The sequence below is a fragment of the Lontra canadensis genome, unplaced genomic scaffold (assembly GCF_010015895.1).
Source record: "Lontra canadensis isolate GAN:19392208 unplaced genomic scaffold, GSC_riverotter_1.0 scaffold9, whole genome shotgun sequence".
NCBI lineage: Eukaryota > Metazoa > Chordata > Mammalia > Carnivora > Mustelidae > Lontra > Lontra canadensis.
In genome coordinates this window covers 740,816-764,187 of record NW_022631003.1, presented here as the reverse complement: position 1 = coordinate 764,187, position 23,372 = coordinate 740,816, and the positions used below count along the sequence as shown (strand labels likewise).

Below are 23,372 nucleotides of genomic sequence, written 5' to 3'. Positions count from 1 at the left end.
ACAGCCTAGGCCTCAGATAACCTTGGGTGCACATGCTGGTTCCATTGGTTTTCTGTGGTGACCACTGGCAACTTAAGAATTCTCTTCGACCCACCCTTCCTTCCTTCCTTTCTTTCTTTCTTATTTATATTTTAAAATATTTTATTTTATTTTTTTATTTGAGAGAGAGAGAGTGTGAGAAAGAACATGAACGGTGGGAAAGTGCAGAGGGAGACAGAGAAGCAGAATCTCCACTGAGCAGGGAACCCGAGACCGGGCTCGATCCCAGGACCCTGAGAGCATGACCTGAGCCGAAGGCAGATGCTTAACTGACTAAGCCCCCCAGGAGCCCCTCTTTGACTCTTATTTAACTGCATCATGGAAATGACAATGTCTGTATTCTAGGGGAGCTTAAGATTCAGTGTGTAAAGTTCGTGGAAAATGGTGCAAGCTAGATAAATGGTAGTTTCCATTACTACATTTGTTGTTTGTTGAAATGATTTTCTCCATGCAATATTTTAAAGTGATTTTGAAATGCAATGATTAGTTTACCTAATCTCCAAAATTTCATCCTGTCTATCCTTCTTGTCTTTTTTTTGGTAATAGTTTTATTGAGATATCCTATAATTCACCTATTTAAGTTGTACAGTTTACTGCTTTTTCCCCTTTTGTTGATATATTTTTAATAAAAACTGTATATATCTAAGGTGTACAGCATGATTTGATATATTGTTGACCCTTGAACACAGAGTGTTTTGGGGGGGTCAATCCCCTGCACAGTCAGAATCCAAGTATAACTTTTGGGTCCTCCAAAACTTAACTATTAATAGCCCACACTTTATTGATAAACAATCTATTAACATGTACGTTGTATGTATTGGCTACTCTTCTTACAAAATACTCATACATATTCTTACAATAAAGTAGTTCGAGAAAAGAAAATATTCGTAAGAAAATCATAAGGGAAAATCCATTTACAATACTGTCCTATATTTATTTTTAAAATGTTCATCTAAGTGGACCTGTAAGTTCAAACCCATGTTGTTCAAGGGTCAGCTGTACATATAAAGTGAAATGATGGGGCATCTGGGCAGCTCAGTTGGTTAAGTGTCTGTCTTCAGCTCAGGTCATGATCTCAGAGTCCTGGGATGGAGCCCAAGTTGGGCTCACTCCTCAGTGGAGAGCCAGCTTCTCCCTTTCCCTCTGCCTGCCTCTCCCCCTGCTCACCCTCTGTCTCTCTCAAGTAAATAAATAGAATTAAAAAAAAAATAAAGTGAAATGATTGCTACAGTCAAGCTAATTAACATATGTCCTCACAGAGTTAACACACATAAAAAGGGTGCGAGTACACTTGAAATACACTTTTAGCATTTTCCCAGTGTTCAGTACAGTATTATTAAATATAGTCATCATATCTATCTATTGAATCTCCACTTGTTTGTTCTGCATAACTGCAGCTTTGTACGCTTTAACATCTCTGCATTTCTCTCACTCCTCTGTGCCCTGCTTGTACTTTCTATTCCTATCTCCGACTTTCTTCTTTTTAGATTCTGCATATAAGTAAGATCATACAGTGTTTGTCTTTCTCTGTTTTATTCTACTTAGAATAATAGTCTTAAAGTACATCTGTGTTGTTGCAAAAGGCAGGATTTTCTCCTTTCTTCTGGCAGTATAATATTCCGTTGTGTATATCTTCTTTATCCATTTATCTGTTGAAGGCACTTGGTTATTATAACTAATGTTGCAGTAAACATGGGAGTGCAGAGATCTCTTTGAGATCCCCATTCACCTGCATTGGGTATATGTACCTAACAGTGGGTTTTTAATGTATTCACAGATATCTGCACCTGTCTCCACAATGATTAGAACACTTTTTTAATTAATTATTTTTATTAACATATAATGTATTATTTGCTCCAGGGATACAGGTCTGTGAATCGTCAGGCTTACACACTTCACAGCACTCACCATAGCACATACCCTCTCCAATGTCCGTAACCAAACCACCCTCTCCCTGCCACCCCCCCAACCCGGCAACCCTGTTTGTTTTGTGAGATTAAAAGTCTCTTATGGTTTGTCTCCCTCCCAATCCCATCCTGTTTCGTTTTTTCCTTCCCTGCTCTCCAAACCCCCGACTTTGCCTCTCAAATTCTTCATATAGGGGAGATCAAATGAGATTGGGATTATCAAATGATAATTTCGCTCAGCATAATACCCTCTAATTCCATCCATGCCATTGCAAATGGCAAGATTTCATTTTGATGGCTGCATAGTAGTCCGTTGTATATATATACCACATCTTCTTTATCCATTCATCTTTTGATGGACATCTAGGTTCTTTCCATAATTTGGCTGTTGTGGACATTGCTGCTATAAACATTCAGGTGCATGTGCCCTTTTGGATCACTACGTTTGTATCTTTAAGGTAAATACCCAGTAGTGCTATTGCTGGCTCCTAGTGTAGCTCTATTTTCAACTTTTTGAGGAACCCCCATAGTGTTTTGCAGAGTGGTTGCACCACCTTGCATTCCCACCAACAGTGTAGGAGACTTCCCCTATCTCGGCATCCTCTCCAACATCTGTCATTTGCTGACTTGTTAATTTTAGCCTGACTGGTGTGAGGTGGTATCTCATTGTGATTTTGATTTGTATTTCCCTGATGCTGACTGATGTTGAGCACTTTTTCATGCGTCTGTTGGCCATCTGGATGTCTTCTTTGCAGAATTGTCTATTCATGTCATCTGCCCATTTCTTGATTGGATTATTTGTTCTTTGGGTGTTGAGTTTGATAAGTTCTTTATAGATTTAGGACACTAGCCCTTTATCTGATGTGTTGTTTGCAAATATCTTCTCCTATTCTGTCAGTTGTCTTTTGGTTTTGTTGACTGTTTCCTTTGCTGTGCAAAAGCTTTTAATCTTGATGAAGTCCCAATAGTTCATTTTTGCCCTTGCTTCCCTTGCCTTTGGCACTGTTTCTAGGAAGAAGTTGCTGTGGCTGAGGTCAAAGAGGTTGCTGCCTATGTTCTCCGCAAGGATTCTGATGGATTCCTGTCTCACATTGAAGACTTTCATCCATTTTGGGTCCGTTTTTGAGTGTGGTGTAAGGAAATGGTCCAGTTTCATTTTTCTGCATGTGGCTGTCCAATTTTCCCAACACCATTTATTGAAGAGGCTGTCTTTTTTCCATTGGACATTCTTTCCTGCTTTGTCGAAGATTAGTTGACCATAGAGTTGAGGGTCTATTTCTGGGCTCTCTATTCTGTTCCATTGATCTATGTGTCTGTTTTTGTGCCAGTACCATGCTGTCTTGATGATGACAGCTTTGTAATAGAGCTTGAAGTCCGGAATTGTGATGTCACCAACTGTGGCTTTCTTTTTCAATATTCCTTTGGCTATTCGAGGTCTTTTCTGGTTCCATATAAATTGTAGGATTATTTGTTCCATTTCTTTGAAAAAAATGGATGGTATTTTGATAGGAATTGCATTAAATGTGTAGATTGCTTTAGGTAGCCTAGACATTTTCACAATATTGGTTCTTCCAATCCATGAGCATGGAACATTTTTCCATTTCTTTGTGTCTTCCTCAATTTCTTTCATGAGTACTTTATAGTTTTCTGAGTACAGATTCTTTTCCTCTTTTGTTAGGTTTATCCCTAGGTATCTTATAGTTTTGGGTGCAATTGTAAATGGGATTGACTCCTTAATTTCTCTTTCTTCTGTCTTGTTGTTGGTGTAGAGAAATGGAACTGATTTCTGTGCATTGATTTTATATCCTGACACTTTACTGAATTCCTGTACAAGTTCTAACAGATTTGGAGTGGAGTCTTTTGGGTTTTCCACATATGGTATCATATCATCTGCAAAGAGTGATAGTTTTACTTCTTCTTTGCCGATTTGGATGCCTTTAATTTCTTTTTGTTGTCTGATTGCTGAGGCTAGGACTTCTAGTACTATGTTGAATAGCAGTGGTGATAATGGACATCCCTGCCGTGTTCCTGACCTTAGCGGAAAAGGTTCCAATTTTTCTCCATTGAGAATGATATTTGCGGTGGGTTTTTCATAGATGGCTTTGATAATATTGAGGTATGTGCCCTCTGTCCCTATACTTTGAAGAGTTTTGATCAGGAAGGGATGCTGTACTTTGTCAAATGCTTTTTCAGCATCTATTGAGAGTATCGTATGGTTCTTGTTCTTTCTTTTATTAATGTATTGTGTCACACTGATTAATTTGTGGATGTTGAACCAATCTTGCAGCCCAGGAATAAATCCCACTTGGTTGTGGGGAATAATCCCTTTAATGTACTGTTGGATCCTATTGGCTAGTATTTTGGTGAGAATTTTCACATCTGTGTTCATCAAGGATATTGGTCTGTAATTCTCTTTTTTGGTGAGATTATTGTCTGGTTTTAGGATCAAGATAAGGAAGTTTTCCTTCCATTTCTATTTTTTGGAACAGTTTCAGGAGAATAGCTATTAATTCTTCTTTAAATGTTTGGTAGAATTCCCCGGGGAAGCCGTCTGGCCCTGGGCTCTTGTATGCTGGGAGATTTTTGATGAGTGCTTCAATCTCCTTACTGGTTATGGGTCTGTTCAGGTTTTCTATTTCTTCCTTGTTCAGTTTTGGTAGTTTATAGTAGTTTATATGTTTTTAGGAATGCATCCAAATTCTTCCAGATTGTCAAATTTGCTGGCATATAGTTGCTCATCATATGTTCTTATAATTGTTTGTATTTCTCTGGTGTTTGTTGTGATCTCTCCTCTTTCCTTCATGATTTTATTTATTTGGGTCCTTTCTCTTTTCTTTTTGATAAGTCTGTCCAGGGGGTTATCAATCTTATTAATTCTTTCAAAGAACCAGCTCCTAGTTTCATTGACTTGTTCTACTGTTTTTTTTTTTTTTTTGGTTTCTATTTCATTGATTTCTGCTCTGATCTTTATTATTTCTCTTCTCCTGCTGGGTTTAGGCTTTCTTTGCTCTTCTTTGTCCAGCTCCTTTAGGTGTAGGGTTAGGTTGTGCACTTGAGCTCTTTCTTGTTTCTTGAGAAAGGCTTGTATCGCTATATACTTTTCTCTCAGGACTGCCTTTGCTGTGTCCCACAGATTTTGAACCATTGTGTTTTCATTATCATTTGTTTCCATGAATTTTTTCAATTCTTCTTTAATTTCCTGGTTGACCCATTCATTCTTTAGTAGGATGCTCTTTAGCCTCTATGTATTTGAGTTCTTTCCAACTTTCCTCTTGTGATTGAGTTCTAGCTTCAGAGCATTCTGGTCTGACAATATGCAGGGAATGATCCCAGTCTTTTGGTACCAGTTGAGACCTGATTTGTGACCCAGGATGTAATCTATTCTGGAGAATGTTCCATGTGCACTAGAGAAGAGTGTGTATTCTGTTGCTTTCGGATGGAATGTTCTGAATATATCTGTGATGTCCATCTGGTCCAGTGTGTCATTTAAGGCCTTTATTTCTTTGTTGATCTTTTGCTTGGATGATCTTCCATTTCAGTGAGGGGGGTGTTAAACTCTCCTACTATTATTATATTATCGTTGATGTGTTTCTTTGATTTTGTTTTTAATTGGTTTATATAGTTGGTTGCTCCCATGTTAGGGGCATAGATATTTTAAATTGTTAGATCTTCTTGTTGGACAGGCCCTTTGATTATGATACAGTATCTTTCCTCATCTCTTATCATAGTCTTTGGTTTAAAATCTAATTTATCTGATCTAAGGATTGCCACCCTATCTTTCTTTTGATGTCCATTAGCATGGTAAATTTTTTTCCATCTCCTCACTTTGAATGTGGAGGTGTCTTTGCGTCTAAAATGAGTTTCTTGTAGGCAGCATATTGATGGGTTTTGTTTTTTTATCCATTCTGATACCCTGTGTCTTTTCATTGGGGGAATTTAGCCAATTTACGGTCAGGGTAACTATTGAAAGGTATGAATTTAGTGCCATTGTATTGTCTATAAGGTGACTGTTATTGTATACTGTCTCTGTTCCTTTCTGGTCTACTACTTTTAGGCTCTCTCTTTGCTTACAGGACCCCTTTCAATATTTCCTGCCTGTTGCAGTGATTCTCAAATGTCTTTGCCCGAGGCAGAATTGCACCACCCTTGCCAGGGACTTAGCGCTAAGTAATCTGCGGGGTTCGCTTCAGGGCTTTTGTTTCCTGAACGCTTTCCGTAGAGCTCTGGGGGAGGGGAGGGGATGGGAATGAAAATGGCGACCTCCCAATCTCTGCCCCAGAGGAACTGAGAGCTCGGCCCCCACCCCTCAGTGCACCTTCAGAGATAAGCAGTCAGTCACTCCTGTCTCCCTGTTCTCCGTCTGCGCTCTGAGCTCACCTGGCCTATGACCAAGCATTTATGTCTTTGGCGCACAGCCCCGTTTGGATTCTCCAAACCCAGCAGATTCCTGCCACTCTGCTCCTTCCAGAGCAGGCGGTTGAATCTCCCTGGATATGCCACTTTTGGGGTCCCTGCTTGAAGATCAGTGGCCCGACTGTGCCTTGGATCACGGTTTAAGGTAACCCCCATCTGAAAGCTCACTCTTTGGCTCTCTGTAGTTGGCTTCCCTCTTCCGATCCCTGGGATCTCTGCCACACTCAGACACCCCTGATCTTTCTGTGACCCCGTGGGACCTGAGACCATACTTACCCATGAGGGCTGCACCCCACTTAGCCTCTGGAGCAATGTCCCTGAGTGGAGCAGACTTATAAAAGTTCTGATTTTGTGCTCCATTGATCTCTGCCACTTGCCAGGTACTGGCCCCTCTGCCATGGTCTATCTTCCTGTCGCTTTGAATTCACTTGTGTTCAGAAAGTGGTTGATTTTCTGTTCCTAGAATTGCTGCTCCTCTTCTCTTCCGTCTCCTGTTGAGTTTGTAGGTGTTCAGAATGGTTTGATAACTATCCAGCAGAACTCCTGGGATCTGATGTCACTTCAGTCTGCTACTCCTCCACCATCTTACCTCTACCTCTGATTAGAACACTTTAATTACATCTGAGAGAAACTCCACATTCTTTATTTTTTTAATTTTTAAAATAATTTTATTTGACAAAGAGAGATCTCAAGTAGGCAGAGAGAAAGGCAGAGAGAGGGAGGAAAGTAGGCTCCCTGCTGAGTGGAGAGCCTGATGTGGGGCTTGATCCCGGGACCTTGAGATCATGACCTTAGCCAAAGGCATAGGCTTTACCCACGGAGCCACCCAGGTGCCCTTCCACATTCTTTAGCTATCATTCCATATATCCTCATTCCCCTCTGCCCTATGCAGCCAGGGATCTTACTATTTATATAGATTTCCCAGTTCTGGACATAATCACATGCGTATAAATGGAATTATGTGTAATCTTTTGTGACTGGCTTCTTTCACTTAGCCAAATGTTAGTGGGGTTTATCATGTTGTAGCATCCATCAGAACTTCATTCCTTTTTACTGCCCAATACCCTTGTATGAATATACCACATTTTATCTAGGTATTCATCCGTCAGTGGATATTTAGGTTGTTTCTACCTTTTGGTTATTGTGCATAGTACTGTTGTGAACACTCCTAGTCAAGTTTCTGTTTGAGTATCCACTTTCAGTTTTTTGGGGTATATTACTAAAAGTGGACTTGCTGATTATGTGATAAAACTATGTTTTACCAGCTAAGGAAATGCTAGACTGCTTTCCAAAGTGGCCATTGACATTCTCACTAGCAATGTCTGAGTATCCCGTTTTCTCCAAATCCTCAACCCTCGCTACTATCTTTTTCTGTCCTGTCATCCCAGTGGGTGTGAAATGGCATCTCATTTGTGGTAGTGATTTACATTTTCTTGATGACCAGTGCTGTTGAACATCTTTTCATATGTCTCCTTGTTATTTTATTATGACTCTTGGCTAAATCAGAAGACTCTAACTTTTGTCTTATTTGTCTTGTCCAACTACCAGTGGCCAGGCTTGAGAGGGGGGAGGTGAATGATTAATGTGCATCTGGAAAACTCAGCAAAAGATTTGGTAAATGTTTCTCACTTCTGTCTTTTAGCTCTCAGATCAGGAAAGGAAAACAAGACTAGAACTAATTGCTCATCAAGAGAGGAGTAACAAATATAAGTGGTTCCGATATGCATTTAAATTGGATTACATTTAATGAGAGGTTTTCTAAGTGGAGTTAATTTGAAAGGACACATAAGTTATTGGGTTTAATCTGTGTACCTTTTAGTAAATAGCTATAATCCCTCCTCCCTCCTTCAGTTTCTGGTAAATAAAAGTTACTCTTCAGAAGAGCATTTTACTTCCTTGTTCCCCCTGCTCTCTGTGAATGGCAGCTGCTGGGTAGGTTCACTAGTGTAAGCTACCCAGGTGAGGGGAGAAACTCACACTCTGCAGTTTTCATATGGACCAGAAAACATGCGTGTTTTGATAAGGGAGCAGGGAGAGGAAAAAAAAAAAAGTTTTCTATTTGCTTTTGCTTCTAATAGCTTCAATTATGTTTTATTTTGCTTTTTCTTTCCTGAAATAAATACTATTTTGGTCAGTTTCAATATTAAAATTAAAAAAAAAAAGGAAATAAGTCTTCCTTAGTTTCCTGCTGAGTGGGGAAGATGTCTACTACAATTATGCAATGAACCTATTGTCTATTTAAAAAGACCCTTTGCATCCAACAGTTGACTATGAGATAATTTCTCAAAATAGTGGAGTAAGAGGATAACGGACTGATTTAGCAAATGCTTTGAAAAAAATTCCAAGTTAATTTTGGTGAGAGAAGACAGAAATAGAGATCAAAATATTCAGGCTATTTAAACATTTATGGAAAAGTCAGTGCTTTGCCTGGACAAAATTTCTAAGATTTCTGTAATGATAGCATGTGGCCATTTATATACGATGTAATACTTTTTCCGAGTGTTTCCCCATCCAGTATTGTGTTGGCTCCTCATAAGAGCTATGTGATATAAATAGGGCAGCAGTATTCTCCTCACTTTAGAGATGAAGAAGTTGAGATCCTAAGATGGCAATGACCTATCCCAGTCTGTCTTCTGGTTATTGATAGAGTATGGATTTGAATCTGGGTCCACTGACATCATTAGCACTTTTTATCCTATACTCTGTGGCTGTTTCACTTTTGCTGGATTGCTTCTGGAAGAACTATAAGGTTTTTTCTTTGTGTATTTTGCAAAATGTTCACCAGCTCTCCCACTCCTGCCATTATAAAGACTCTCCTAATGAATTATGCATCAGCATTTGACTTAAAAAAAGAAAAATCAAAGGACTTGGATTTAAGTAGTATTCTCACACGGAAACATACTACTTCTTACATGCTTTTCTTTTCCCCTAAAATTGTTTGTGAAAGAATGATTTAAATACTAAAGTGAAACCTCATAGAATGTTGCCACCTTAAGAATATGTAATTTACTGTGCTGTAGAGTTTAGTTTTGAAGAAAAATTAGTTTCCGTGGCGTAAAAAGATTTCGTGTTCTTCCCCCCCACCCCCACCCAGTTTCATTGAGTGTCAGTAAAATCCATCTTAAGAAACAAAGTGGGTTTTGACAAGCAGTCCTCACTTTCTGCCTCATGTTATAATTGTCTGAATTTCACATGCTCCATCTGATGCATCTGCACGACGGTCTTTTTTTGTGGAAGTGTTTATTCGTTGCATCTTTGTAGTACCTGTTGCAGAGCCTGACACACGGTGGACACTCACAGATGTGTGCTGAATGAATGAATTAGGATTCAGTTGGTCATCATGAATGTGAAGGAGAATGAATGAGAAATTTATAACAGTTATTAGACCTCAGGTCTTATAATTTGGTACACGACAAGGTTTGGGGGTGAGAGTCACTGGTGCAGGTAAGGTGCTTAGAAGCAGGGATTCTGCTTTGTAGGGGAGGGCTGGAGGAGTGGAGGTTTCCATTTGTTTCAACTTAAAAATTCCCACCGCAGTTTTCTGCCCAGTTAGCTGTGGTTGTACAAGGCATCCTGAGAGATGGGATCTAATACAAACCAACATATAGGTTAGAGTATGTTACAGAGCCTCCTAGGACTTTTGAAAACATGCCTAGTCTGCTCTTTGCGCTGAACAGTATAGTTATCCAAGTAACGACTTGAGTACCAGCCTTATTTTGCCACTTAGAGCTGAGGGGCCCTGGATAAGTCACTGAATTTGTTTGAGTTCCAGTTTCCTCACTGGTCAAGTGAGGAAACAAAGACCTTCTGAATTTGTTGTAAGAGTCTATTATTCTCATAATTTATTGTAAGAATGAGTGATATTATTAAAGGAAATGTTGTCCAGTTGCCTCCTGACATAGCTCAAGTTTGATTGTAGAGCACCGAGACAGTGCAAGCCAGACTGGAAATTCAGAAATAATCATTTATTAATTTTAGAGTCTTAGAAAGTGTGTTGGTGTGCTTTTAGAATCTGTGATTATCTCAGGAGGACTGAAGGGAGGTTGGCTCTTTAGAGCCTCTCATCTGTCAGGCTTAAATAGGAGGAAGGCAACAATATGCTACTTGTTAGAATTCTAGGAAATAGAAATGTTGTATGGAAACTTGGAAGGAGACTGATAATCAGCTGTCTAGCTTATATTCCATCATAAATCTTCTAGCGATCGATTGGTATGACTCTCTAAGAACATATGGCTGTTATTGAGTGATGTTATTCTCTCATATCATATTTCTTGTAGATGGCAGTATCCATTTGTACTTCCCTGGGAAAAAATATTCAGTGACTTCCTGACCTTTGGCAATATTCATGCTTAGACAATAAATACCTCTGTGCTCCTGGTGTGTAGGAGATGATGTATGCAAACCATAGAGCATCAGGAAATCAGGGAAGGTCAAGGTCATTGTGAGATGATCACCACCCATTGTTGAGACCTCTTACTATTATCCACAATTTCACAGTGTTCCTCTCTGTAGTAGTAGGAGAGTGGGAAGGGGAGTTACAACCTAGATAGAGTGAGAGGCCTTTTCTTGTTCAAAAAATGTTAATAAGAATTTGTATGTTGGGGGGCATTTGCTTTTTGTTTTGTTTTTGTTCTAAGCCATCAGTAGAGTGTATTTTTGGAGGGCATCCAGATTTGGAAGGGGGGTTAGGAGAGAGTATTTTTTCAAAAGATCTTGCTAACCTGGATAATCAAAAGTAAGTTTTCTTCTCACTGCTTTTCCACCTTTTTGTTTTCTGTCAGTTTCCTAATACCTGGAGGTATTTTCATTAAGTGTGAATTGGTTTGTACTGAATATTAATTTTCTTTTGAACAAGTAGTTTTAGAAAATTGAAATGTTGATTTATGGCTCACTGTTTCAGGATGAGTAGTTCACAAGATTTTTATTCTTTTTTTTTTTTTAAAGATTTTATTTATGTATTTGACAGACAGAGATCACAAGTAGGCAGAGAGGCAGGCTGAAAGAGAGAGAGGAAGAAGCAGGCTCCCTGCCGAGCAGAGAGCCCAATGCGGGGCTCGATCCCAGGACTCTGGGATCATGACCTGAGCCGAAGGCAGAGGCTTAACCCACTGAGCCACCCAGGCTCCCCAAGATTTTTATTCTTCCTTGAATAATATGTCCAGAAAACTTGTTCTGGTTCTCTCTGCTGCTGTTAACTGGACGTTGCTCCCAGTTGTTAAAAGTGCACACACAGGTTGCGAAGAAAAGCACCGGGGAAACCATTGATGATTGAACAGTATGCAGGAAGCTTGCCGACCACACGATAATAACGGGATGGCAGTGACACTTGGGATTCTTTTTCCTAGCAAAAAACCCCTCCACGACCCTTAACTCCCCCCTCCAAAAAAACCCAACAACATTCCTTGCGTTTTTCATAGGTGCCAGGTATGGACCTAGGCACTTTGTTTACACTGTTCCCCTGTAGATTTCCCAGTGACCTGGACAGGAAAGTTCTGTCATTACCTGTATTTTATAGATAAAGTAGAGCCCCCAGATATTATGTGGTTTGCCCCGGTCATATAACTAGAAAGTGCAAAGGCCGGATTTGAACTCAGATTATATCCTTTTAATCAGTTATACCACACTGCCTTTGAATTGCTGTGTATCCTTAGGAAAACCCCTTTTCTTTCCTGATACGCAGTTGAGTGACCTGTTAAATAAGGAAAGTCTGTTTTCTTTGTCTCCCTTCTAATTCTGCTCTTTTGTGTTGGCTTTCTAAACAACACTTGTCACACTTATTTTGTTTTTCACTGTCAAAAGTAGAAGAAAAATAGAGGAATTAAATTGCAGTTCTGGTACGTCAAACATAGAAGCAGTCTTAACCCTTTGTTACATTTTCTTCTAATCCTTTCAATTGTGTGTATTGATTTATTTCTGCTGAAACAAAACTATACTGCTTATTCATAGTCTTTTGCATTCTGCTTATTGGGCCTTTGGATTTTCTGTTTTATTCTCTTATATTGGTGTGACAGAATCTTTGCGAGAGATGCCTGGCATCCCCTTCCCAAGACAGGGGATCCATAACTTAAAAAAACCACAACATGTATTTTTAATTCAAGCCCTCACCCAGATCCCTGAGGAGGAGGGCAAGAGATCACTCCCTCAGACAGCTCCAAATGGAAATGTACCAGTGGCAGAAGAATCCAACAAATCAAAAAAGGTTAAAAAAAAAAAAAAAAGGAATAAAATAAAATGGCAGAATACTAAGTGGTTGAACAAGTTCTAGCTGTTAAGCACTTTCATGTCTATGTTGTAGTGTCTGTGTGTGTGCGTGGTATCTCCTTTTGACACTCTTGACATAGAGCTTTGAGAGCCATGATTAAGCATCTGATCTGGTCTTCGTCTCCTCGTTAGCTGTTCTTCCTCTAGTAGTAGGTGGTCTCTAGCATGGGCAGCAGCATGTCCGAGTAGCTGGGAAGGCCAGGCGATCCTGGGCTCCCGTGGTCCCCAGTATCACTTACTTCAGTGGAGTGCTTGGTTCTCTGCCAGCTTTCTGGTTGTGCAAATGGTTTTCGATAGACATGAAGTCTTCTTCTCTCTCTCTTTTTTTTGTTTTATGTACTCCCAGAGCTTTCTCTACAGCAGGAAATGTCTTACCTAGAATTGGTTTGAGATTATTGAACTTTCTTCATTTTTAGAAAAAATTTGTTTTTATTAAAGTAATCCTTCTAATTTGAAAAGTCAAAAGTACTATAAGGCTTTTAATGAGAAACAGACCCCACTTCATTCACTCCCTGTTTCAGAGCCGTGTTTTCCCCCAGAATGGCCATTCTCATCTCTTCGAGCTTTATTTCTGAGTATCTGTGTATTGGAATAATAACAGGGAGGCCCTAAGCCCACTTATCAGTTATGTGCCCTTCGAGAAAAAATGCTGATGGGTCCGCAGCCTACAATGCTCTGTCCACTTTGAACAATGTGGACTTCAGTGGAGACAGATTTTCAGGTTTCCAGTAAATGCCCGTGACTGTTGACCATTCTCTTTAACCCATGTCCACGACAGAGATGAACACCCTTAGCACATTGTTTTGGGCAGTTGCGTAACACATAAATTTTCTTTAGTGAAGATGCTAGTTTAAGAGCAGTGAGGTGGTTAAACGCGATCTCAGAATCAGAGGCAGAAGACTGAGAAAATAAATATACAGGAGCCATCCAGAAAAGAGAGCTGTGCCTAGACATAGTACACTTCACATGACTGAGTGCAGCTCCTCCTTTAAAATCCTAACAGGCACACTCGCAGTGAGACCTACTTGGAAACCGTGTGACCCACTGTTAAAATTTTCTAGGGAGGTAAATTGAAGAAGTGAGGCATAGAGATAACTCCTTTGTCTTTTCAGGTATATAAGTTATTCTGATTAATGTATTTGCACATGGAAAACTGTAGCATTGAGACAAGCTAGCCGCTTTTTCTAGTAGCTTGTGGAGAAGCAGGCATCGTCAGGAAGGTAATTATTTTAAGTGCATCTGTAGCTATGTAATGCGCACATGTGTTTGTAATTACAGTTGGCAAATTTAGAAACAAGTGCCAGATTTATCGGTGTTTATATATTCAACAAATGAAAAAATCTATTTCATATTGGCTGCTACCTTTACAAATGTGCATTGTTTCAGAGTTTGCAATGCACACCACTTGGTCGTTGTCACCACTGAAATTTGCTGTGGAATACGCAGTACAGAAGGTTGTGTTGGGTCACCTAACAGGCTTATCGCTGAACTGAGCAAATGTTACTTCTTAGGTTGCCAACATGGGGCTCCAGAGTGTCTGGCCGTGTGGTGGTAAGACTTGGCATGGGAGTTCAGGGTTTTTTCTCCTCTTTTAAAGAAAGAAAATTATACGTTAGTGAGTACAGTAATATTTTCAGTAAGTAGAAATAACATGCTGTCAGGACATAATTTATGAGAAGTATTTAGTAGGCCATATACAAATTTTAGAACAGTGGGAATTTTTGGCTAGAAATTTATGGCTGTTTGCTCTTAACTAAACTCCAGGCATTGGAGGCCTGCATTTAAATGCTTGATATGTATATTAATTTGTTTACTTATCAATTTGTTGAAGTTTTAGGTTTTTGTATAAATAACAGGCCTTTTTTGGGGGGGCAGCGTCAAGAAAAATAGCAAATGTAGGATTTTGTACAAGTAATGTCTTACATCAACAGTTTAGTTCTGTGTGTACTGCCAATTAGATTGCTGTGTAATCAGGAACTAGTAAACCAAGTAAGTGCGTGGCTGGCAAGGTTCTATTTTGTAAGGGATGGTTTATGTCATAAATGACTAAATGGCCCAGCTTTAGTTCTTGGATCATGCTAATGTATGCAGAAACAACATAGAGCCAATTCTTGATTAATAGGAAGTTTACCTAATTTGTAAGTCATGAGGCTTCCCCTTCGTTCTCCTTGTTCCTTGCCTGTTCCCCTTCCCGTCCTCATTTTCATAACTGCTTACAAAGGGTTTGGGTGGGAGAATGATGGGAGTTATTTGGTCGGGATTTTGGCCGATATTTTTTGGATCTTAGGAATTGTTCAAACGTTTTGCTGGTGTGAAATTTCAAAACTAGTTATATATGTATTTTAAAAAATTTTATTTAGCCTTCCTTACTGAAAGCAGTTTCTAGTTGGCTCAGGCTGTATCCTACTGGTTCAGGAAATTTAAAATTCGACGTCATGCTTTACTATCGATTTTTATACAGATTCTTGTCAGAGTAAATGTCTCAGTGGGGATCTTTTTTTTTTTTTTTTCCCCCCCTGGCTACCTTTTTCTAGAGGAACAGCTGTAGCTTCCCTGCATTTTGGTTTTCATGATCTTTCAGGCTCAGTGAACAATTGAACACAGTAGTTATACACAGACAGATGAGGACTAATTTAGATTTGCAGCTGTGTGGAAGCATGGTATGGCTGTATTTCTGTAGATCATACAATGAAGTAATTTTATAGTTCGAATTTGGAATATTCCAGCACCTCCCTCAAACACTGTTAGCTGGAGCTTAGAAACTGATAAAACCTAGATACCTCTCGGGTGCCATCCGAATAGGGTTAATTTCCTGAAGAGGACCTTTTTGGAAGGAGTTCCAAAGCATGGGCACTAATATCAGCATCCCTGTGAGATGTTGATGGGCTGCATTCACATAATTGTAGTAATTAAAGTCATTGACTAGTATGTAAGAAAACTTTAAGAATTTTAAAATTGTCATTGCTCTTAGACTCTTTTCTGGAAGTACTTTTCATTTGTGAAGCAGTTTCCCTATTCGTTATGCATATACAAATAAAACAAGCTGAATAATAAAAATGATGCCATTAAGAAAGGATGAATATTGGAGAAGATCATTTATTTTGTCTGCTGAATTATAAGTAATGAATTCTTGGCTGGGAGGCGAGGGTAGCATATGTGTGTAAGGATACCAGAAGTCATCATAGATCCTAGTGCTACATCAGTTCAGTAAACATGTATTGAATACCTACTACTACTGTGTTACCAGGTATCAAAATTCTATTAAATGTTTAGGATTCACAGATGAATAAATACACAGTGTGCATGCCAGCTCTCTCCTTGTGCAGTGTGTAGAGCAGCTAATTCAGTGATTTCAGCTTTCTTGTGTGTGTCTCTAGCAACTACTTACAGGCAGTCAGTCCAAGTGACTGGGTTTACTTCATATTCTTTCTTCTGGTAAATGACGTGCCTTTGAATATACCATTCTTAGAAGGTAGAAGGAGTTTTTAGGGAGGTTTTCTCAGAGATTATGATTTTGAATGTTCTACCAATACCAAAGAAGAAGCTGGAAGACAGCAGTTGGAGTCCAGAGAAGTAAAGGACATGGTGACATGAAGGTATTGGTCTGTCTTCTTTGTGGGGAATACAATGCCAGAGTCATTGTAATGTAAGCTTGTGTAGTTCTTTATAGATTAAATAGAGTGAGGCTGAGCATATATGCAGGTAAATATCTCAAGTTTACATAGTTGTGGGACAGTCTTTAAAAATGTGTGTTCCTGGGGTGCCTGGGTGGCTCAGTCCGTTAAGCATCTACTTTCGGCTCAGGTCATGATCCTGGGGTCCTGGGATAAAGCCCTGCATCAGGCTCCCTGCTCTGTGGGAAGCCTGCTTCTCCATTTCCTGCTCCTCCTGGTTGTCTTCCCTCTCTTGCTGTGTTTTTCTCTGATAGGTAAATAAATAAAATCTTAAAAAAAAATGTGGGGGTGCCTGGATGGCTCAGTGGGTTAAAGCCTCTGCCTTCGGCTCAGGTCATTATCCCAGGGTCCTGTATCAGGCTTTCTGCTCAGCAGGGAGCCTGCTTCCTCCTCTCTCTCTGCCTGCCTTTCTGCCTACTTGTGATCTCTGTCAAATGAATAAATAAAATCTTTAAAAAAAAAAAAAAAGTGTGTTCCTTCAATTGCATACCGGGATATAAAATGGCAAATTTTAGCCCACAAATATTCCCTCAAGCCCATGTCAGGCACACGTTGCTTCCTCTCCTCACTGCTATCAGTACCTTAAAATTTCGTTAAAGAGCTAGTGTGTGAATTCAGGCTGGCTGCCTGTAATGAGTCCGGCCTTGGGCAGGTCACACCAAGATGTGTGGGTAAATCCTCAGTCTGATAATAAGGAGCTCAGAAGAACAGATAATTGTCCTGCTTTGTGATACTATGATGAAGTTATGCAGGAGTTGATCTGTAAGTTTTCTTTTGCCTGGAAACAGGCACCCTGAGTCTGAGCAGGCTTTGTTGTGTTCTCTGCTGAGTATCTAACAAGGATAAAGTCTAGGCATCAACTGGGCTTTTCTCTGGAGGCTTTGGGAAAGATCTGTTTCTAGGCTCATTCAGGTTGTTGGCTGAACCCAGTTCCTTGCAGTTGTAGGTCTGAGGCTCCTGTTTTCTTGCTGTCAGCTAGTGGTCACTCTGTTTCCAGAAGTCACTCACATTCCTTCTCAGGAGGGTCCCTCCATCTTCAAAGCCAGCAGTGGTGGCTCACATCCTTTGAATCTCTCCGACATCCCTTTCTATCATCAGCTGGAAAAAACTGCTTGCTGTTGAAAGTCTCATGTGATTAGATTAGGTTTACCCTATAATCACTCCTTTGCCATAATCACAGGAGTGACACCAGGGAGTGGCCGTCACAGGGGTCATCTTAGAATCCTGCCCACTATAGCTGTTACAGGAAACAGAAGTGAGGTTTAAAAATGGGTACTTGGAGTGGGTGATCACTGAGCTGGAGGGACATACAATACACTTGGGTTAAAGTCCAAGTCTCCACTTACCAGCTTTGTCATTACTGTCCAACCAATATTTACTGACGGCCTGTGTTAGGAGCCAGTCAGTGCACTGTCAGAGACTGATTTCCCAGTCCTAAAATGGAGGGGACTTAACATTTACTTTGAAGGGTTCCTGTGAGAATTAGAGGTCCTATAAGTAAAGTACCTGACAAAGAGGGGTGCTCATCCATGGCCCTATCAAGAGGAGTGTATGGGAAAGAGTCTGAGATGAGTTGCAGGTGGGAAGGAAGTATTGACAGAGGTTAATTTACACATTCTGTCTCTCATTCAACGGGTATTTACTGACTCCCTAATAGGAGGCTGAGACAAGGGTGAGGGAGATACTTAGCTTGAGGACAAAATTTTAGGGGTTAGGGAAGGGTAGTGCTCAAAACTCAGCAGTAAGATAAATGATATGTTAGGTAATATTTTAAAAATAAAATTAATGCAAAAAATCCATAATGAGCCAAGTATCAATATAAAGACTGCACTGCTTGTGCTGAGTCATATTGTACATGGGGCCATGTCTAAGGAAAGAATTAATAATACTGATTCTGTCTTTATTTAAACATTATTATTTTGTATTAACTTTGATTTTTAAAAAAGTATTGTGTTAATTTCATTATTTGAATACCTGAGTTTTAATTTTCATGCTCAAGGTGAAACCCTTTCTTATCATACCCTAACCCTGACCCTGTTCACCTGGTATAAGGCTTTTCCTTTCCCTTTTGGGACATTGGAAGTCAGCTACAGAGCATAGAAGTTAAATAAATGATACGCAAAATGTAATCAAAGTTAAACTTCGCTTTGAAGATGATTTCGACTACATTTAAATATTAATTTAGGTTAGCATCCTGGCATTCTTCTCAGTAGTTCTTCCATTTCCTCATTTATTAAAATAATGATCAATAATTGTCCAGATGATTAGCTTATTTAAAAAAAATATGTCCTATATGTAAATTATAGAATTCTTTTTTTTTATTTTGGAGTTGCTTTAAACATCTTTGAGTCTCAATAAAGTCCTTTTAGAGTGTTCGTGTAATAACAGATCTGTCAGTTTTGACTTTTCTGTTTAATTCCTCTCTGATTTCAGTGGCTTTGTAATCGTTCTTTTTAGCTATTGCGTGCTGTTATGGGTGCTTTCCAGTAATGAAAGTGGTTAGGGCAACTGCCGCATAATATCAGAATGACATTTTATTGAAAATCTCTACTCCATTGTGTTCTCCTTCCACAGCCTTGTCAGAAAAGGCTAACATTTTCTATGGTCTGGGCATTATTCCCATGATGGGTATTTAGTCCTATGATTGCTGTATTATTGCTAGCATTTTAACGTTTCTGAGAAATGCAAACCAAGATGCCACTTATTGTTTTGAATGTATTCCAAACAGTAGAGTTAACCTAAGAATAGATAGTTGGAAAAGGAAAACATTGCTTCTAACTAATAGAAGATAAAATGAAGTCTTTGATTTAGTGAAGATTACAGTTATAGAGCTTTTATAATATGGTAGAAAAATTTATTAATCTCCCTTTTCCTTTACTAGTGAACAAATGCCCATACTTATACAGTGATATACCCATGATTTCAGATATTCTTAAATCATATAAAATATAAGCAACTAAAAATCAGTTGGAATTTATGACCATAAAATAAAATGTCCATCACGGGACGTAGTATTAATTAATCTGAGGGAAATCTGATACTTCCATTTAAAAATTGTTCTGAGGGGCGCCTGGGTGGCTCAGTGGGTTAAGCCTCTGCCTTCGGCTCAGGTCATGGTTTCAGGTTCCTGGGATTGAGCCCCTTGTTGGACTCTGCTCAGCGGGGAGTCAGCTTCCTCCTCTCTCTGCCTGCCTCTCTGCTTACTTGTGATCTTTCTCTCTCTGTCAAATAAATAAATAAAATCTTTAAAGAAAATTGTTCTGAATGATTATAAGCATCAAATGACAATGTCATGAGTGATTTCCTTAATAGAATTTTGACTGGAATTGTAAAATTATGGTATTGTTTAATCTCCATCCTTTTGAGAAACTCATGTCACATTGATGTAATGACAAATTTAAATAACAGTCAATATAATACTAATTTAGCCAAGTTTCTTCCTATATATTTTCAACTGAACCATCTTTTTTTTTTTTTTTTTTTTTAATGGCAAGAGAGAGAGTTGGGGGAGGGGCAGAGGGAGAGAGAAAATCTTAAGTAGACTTCCTGCTCAGCATGGAGCCTGATGAGTATTGTGATTTCACAATCCTGAGACCATGACCTGAGCCAAAACCAAGAGCTGGATGCTTAACTGACTGAGCCAGTTAAGTTACCCTCAGGTACCTGGGTACCCTCAACTGAACAGTCTTAACACGCGGTTTTTTGTTTGTTTGTTTATTTGTTTTTTAAAGATTTTATTTATTTATTTGACAGACAGAGATCACAAGTAAGCAGAGAGGCAGGCAGAGAGAGAGAGAGGAGGAAGCAGGCTCCCTGCAGAGCAGAGAGCCAGATGTGGGGCTCGATCCCAGAACCCTGGGATCGTGACCTGAGCCAAAGGCAGAGGCTTTAACCCATTGAGCCACCCAGGCACCCCTTGTTTGTTTGTTTTAATGTCAGGTGTGAAATTGACACTGGTAGGAGAGTAATGTTAATAATTAAAATTGTTATGTGCAGCACTGTTTAGAAATGCATTTGAATCTATACCCAAAGCATCCACATTGTGAAACTAGACAGTTCTATTTGCTGCTTTAAAGCAACTACTCTGTAGGGAACTTTTAAAAATAGCCACATTATTAATCTATTAATTTAAAATGGCAAGCACTTCTGTCTACCGTGGGTAAGGAGCAGGAAGTAGATACCACCGCAAGCAACATTACAGGCTTATTTCTTAGTTTTGTTGGTATCCATATAGCAAATAGTTCAGGAAATATAAATGGGGAACTAGAAGTGAAAGATTAAAAAAGCACGGAATTTTCCAACTACAGATTTGATTGTTTGTAAAGAAATCTGGGGCTGATTTAATTTTGTGATGCTCAAGCTTCACCAGAAACAACCTATTGTAGTAAGCCAGAAACAACCTATTGAGCTTTTTTGTGCGCTTTTAAAAGGAATTTTTTACCTTTCCAATGCCTAAATACCAGTGCCCAATGGGAGATACTTGCCTTATGTTTTTGAAAGGATCACATTCAACAGAAAGCATCTTAGACAATGGGGTAGAATAATAAATATATGTTGGGAGAAGGGAAGAAAGTCTTTTGGTGTGCAAAGCAAGCTTTAAATACTTTCTCAGCTTTGCCAATAGCAATTTGCTAGGAGTCATTGAGTTACTGTGGTATTTTTATTTTTGTCTTTCTTAGAAATTTCTAATAGTTCCAGGTTAAACAAACTAGTATAAATCGTTTGATTTTGTATGATTAGATATTTTTCCCTTTGTCTTCCTCTTACCAGTTTGTAAAGGACAAATGGCAGAAATTACTATTTTCCCTTAAAATAGCATCCCAAGGGGCAAAACTGTATTATATTTAGTAAACAGATGAGAATGGCTTCATTATTCATAAAAATACACCTTTACCAATGCAGAGTTGTTAGAGTAGATACCATGGGGGAGTTTATTTTTATCTTACTCTTTAAGATATTTTATCAGAATTCTCTTCCAACCTTTCTGTTAGTTTAGGAAAATATTTCTTTTGATTTTGAATAAGAAGGGTGATCTGTTGCCTTTTAAATTTTGTGATCACTTGCTGAGTGACAGACATTTACATTCCCGATGAATGCACAGAATTGTTAATAGTTACTTGTTTTTCTTCTTAAATAGACAGAAACATCAGGTTGCATCTTGTGTCCCTTTTAGTTTTATAGTGTTTTTCAAGCTTTAATGCTCTAAGAGGAGTTTTATTTAGGAATAGGGAGCATTTTCCTCTGAGTTACTTGGGATAAATTGTATGTTGGCGTAGTAGGAAAACGCAATAGTTGAAAATGTGCTCATTCATACCAAGTGAGAATTCCAGATCATTTGCCACCAAATATTTAAGCATTTTGAGGCTCTTAGGTGCAAGAAGAGCCACTTAATGATGTTAGTTCTTTTAATGCCACCGGTAACTGTTTTGATCAGTGATGAAAAAAAATTAGTAAAATTATCCTTTATCACTCTTCTCTTTAGTTAAAAATGATACGTAGAGGGGTGCCTGGGTGGCTCAGTAGGTTAAGCCTCTGCCTTCAGCTCAGGTCATGATCTCAGGGTCCTGGGATCCAGCCCCCATATCCGGCTCTCTGCTCAGCGGGGAGCCTGCTTCTCCCCCCCACTCCGTCCCCCCACCTGCCTCTCTGCCTACTTGTTATCTCTGTCAAATAAATAAATAAAATTTGGTAAATGCTTGTCCTGTGGGTGACTATGTCAGTGATTATAAGAATCATAGTGGCCAGTGTCTTAACAGTGCCAGATATGTGTTGAATACTAGAAGTTGAATGAGATGTATTTCTGCCGTATAAGAGCTCAGATTTCCTTGCCCCTTTGTGAGTAGATGTGACCGTATGATTTGGTTTTGGCCAGTGGGATAAGAGACGTGTGTAACTTAATAGGTGTCATTTTCTTTCCTCTTTCCTGCCGGCTGGAAGATAGATGTGATGGTGGGACCAAGATGGCCCAAAAGCAGATGCCATGAATATAACAGCACAACAAGATAGGAGTCTGTCTAAGCCCTGTACTGTCAGGGTCCTGTCATTTCTGGCACCGGACTATATGTTATGCAGATGGAATGAAATCCCATCTTGTTTTTGCCACTGTTATTCTGGATTTTCTATTTATTTTTGCTGAACTTAATCTGATGCTAAGATCTAATGAGACAAATGTTGTAGTCGTTGGTCAGGAAGCCAGGTAGGCTAAGTGGATTGAATGACGGATGAAACGACCATCTGTTAGGAATAGCTGGGATATAATTAAGGCAGGAGTCCACAGTTATCTATCTTTATGTGGATATGAGGTGCTAGATAGGAATTCAGGAAGAATGACTCAGAAAACCCTTTTTAAAGGAAAGTAATATTGGAAAGAGAACTACAGCTGGCTTTACAAAGCCTGTTTCATGCAATGGGTATTGCTGCTGACTCTCTGGTGAGCCCTACTTCCTCAAACTATGAGAGGTACTTTCCACTGTCACAAAGATAAAATAGAACATGTATGGTGAATTGCTCTGTAAACCATGTTCTGGGTAATTAGCACATTGAACAGGTACAACTCAGAGGATGAAATCATAATGCAAATTTATTTATTTTTTATGTTTTATTTTTTTAAAAGATTTTATTTATTTATTTGACTGACAGAGATCACAAGTAGGCAGAGAGGCAGGCAGAGAGAGAGAGAGGAGGAAGCAGGCTCCCTGCTGAGCAGAGAGCCCCATGCGGGGCTCGATCCCAGGACCCTGAGATCATGACCTGAGCTGAAGGCAGAGGCTTAACCTACTGAGCCACCCAGGTGCCCCCATAATGCAAATTTAAATTGTGCTTCCTGCTATCCATTTAAAATATATTCAGAGGGGAAAATTTATCCCCTGTTTTTAATGAAAATTCTAGCAAAATTCTAGCAAATTACAAAATCAATTATTTTCCTAAGTCAGAGAACTTGCTAGAATTTTTCTGAGTTCGCTGGTACTAGAAAGCCTTATAATTCCTTTACATAGCAATTATAGTCTCATTTGGGAAAGAGTTTGTTTGTTTGGTTGGTTGGTTGGTTTAGTAAAGCTTTATTTTAACCAAAATATGC

The 23,372-nt window shown here is 39.2% G+C and overlaps 1 protein-coding gene across 1 annotated transcript in view; it reads left to right on the top strand.

The window, feature by feature from the left end:
• TMTC2 (transmembrane O-mannosyltransferase targeting cadherins 2) overlaps positions 1 to 23,372 on the top strand; it is a 422,846-nt gene that overhangs the window by 27,701 nt on the left and 371,773 nt on the right. The window lies entirely within an intron of this gene.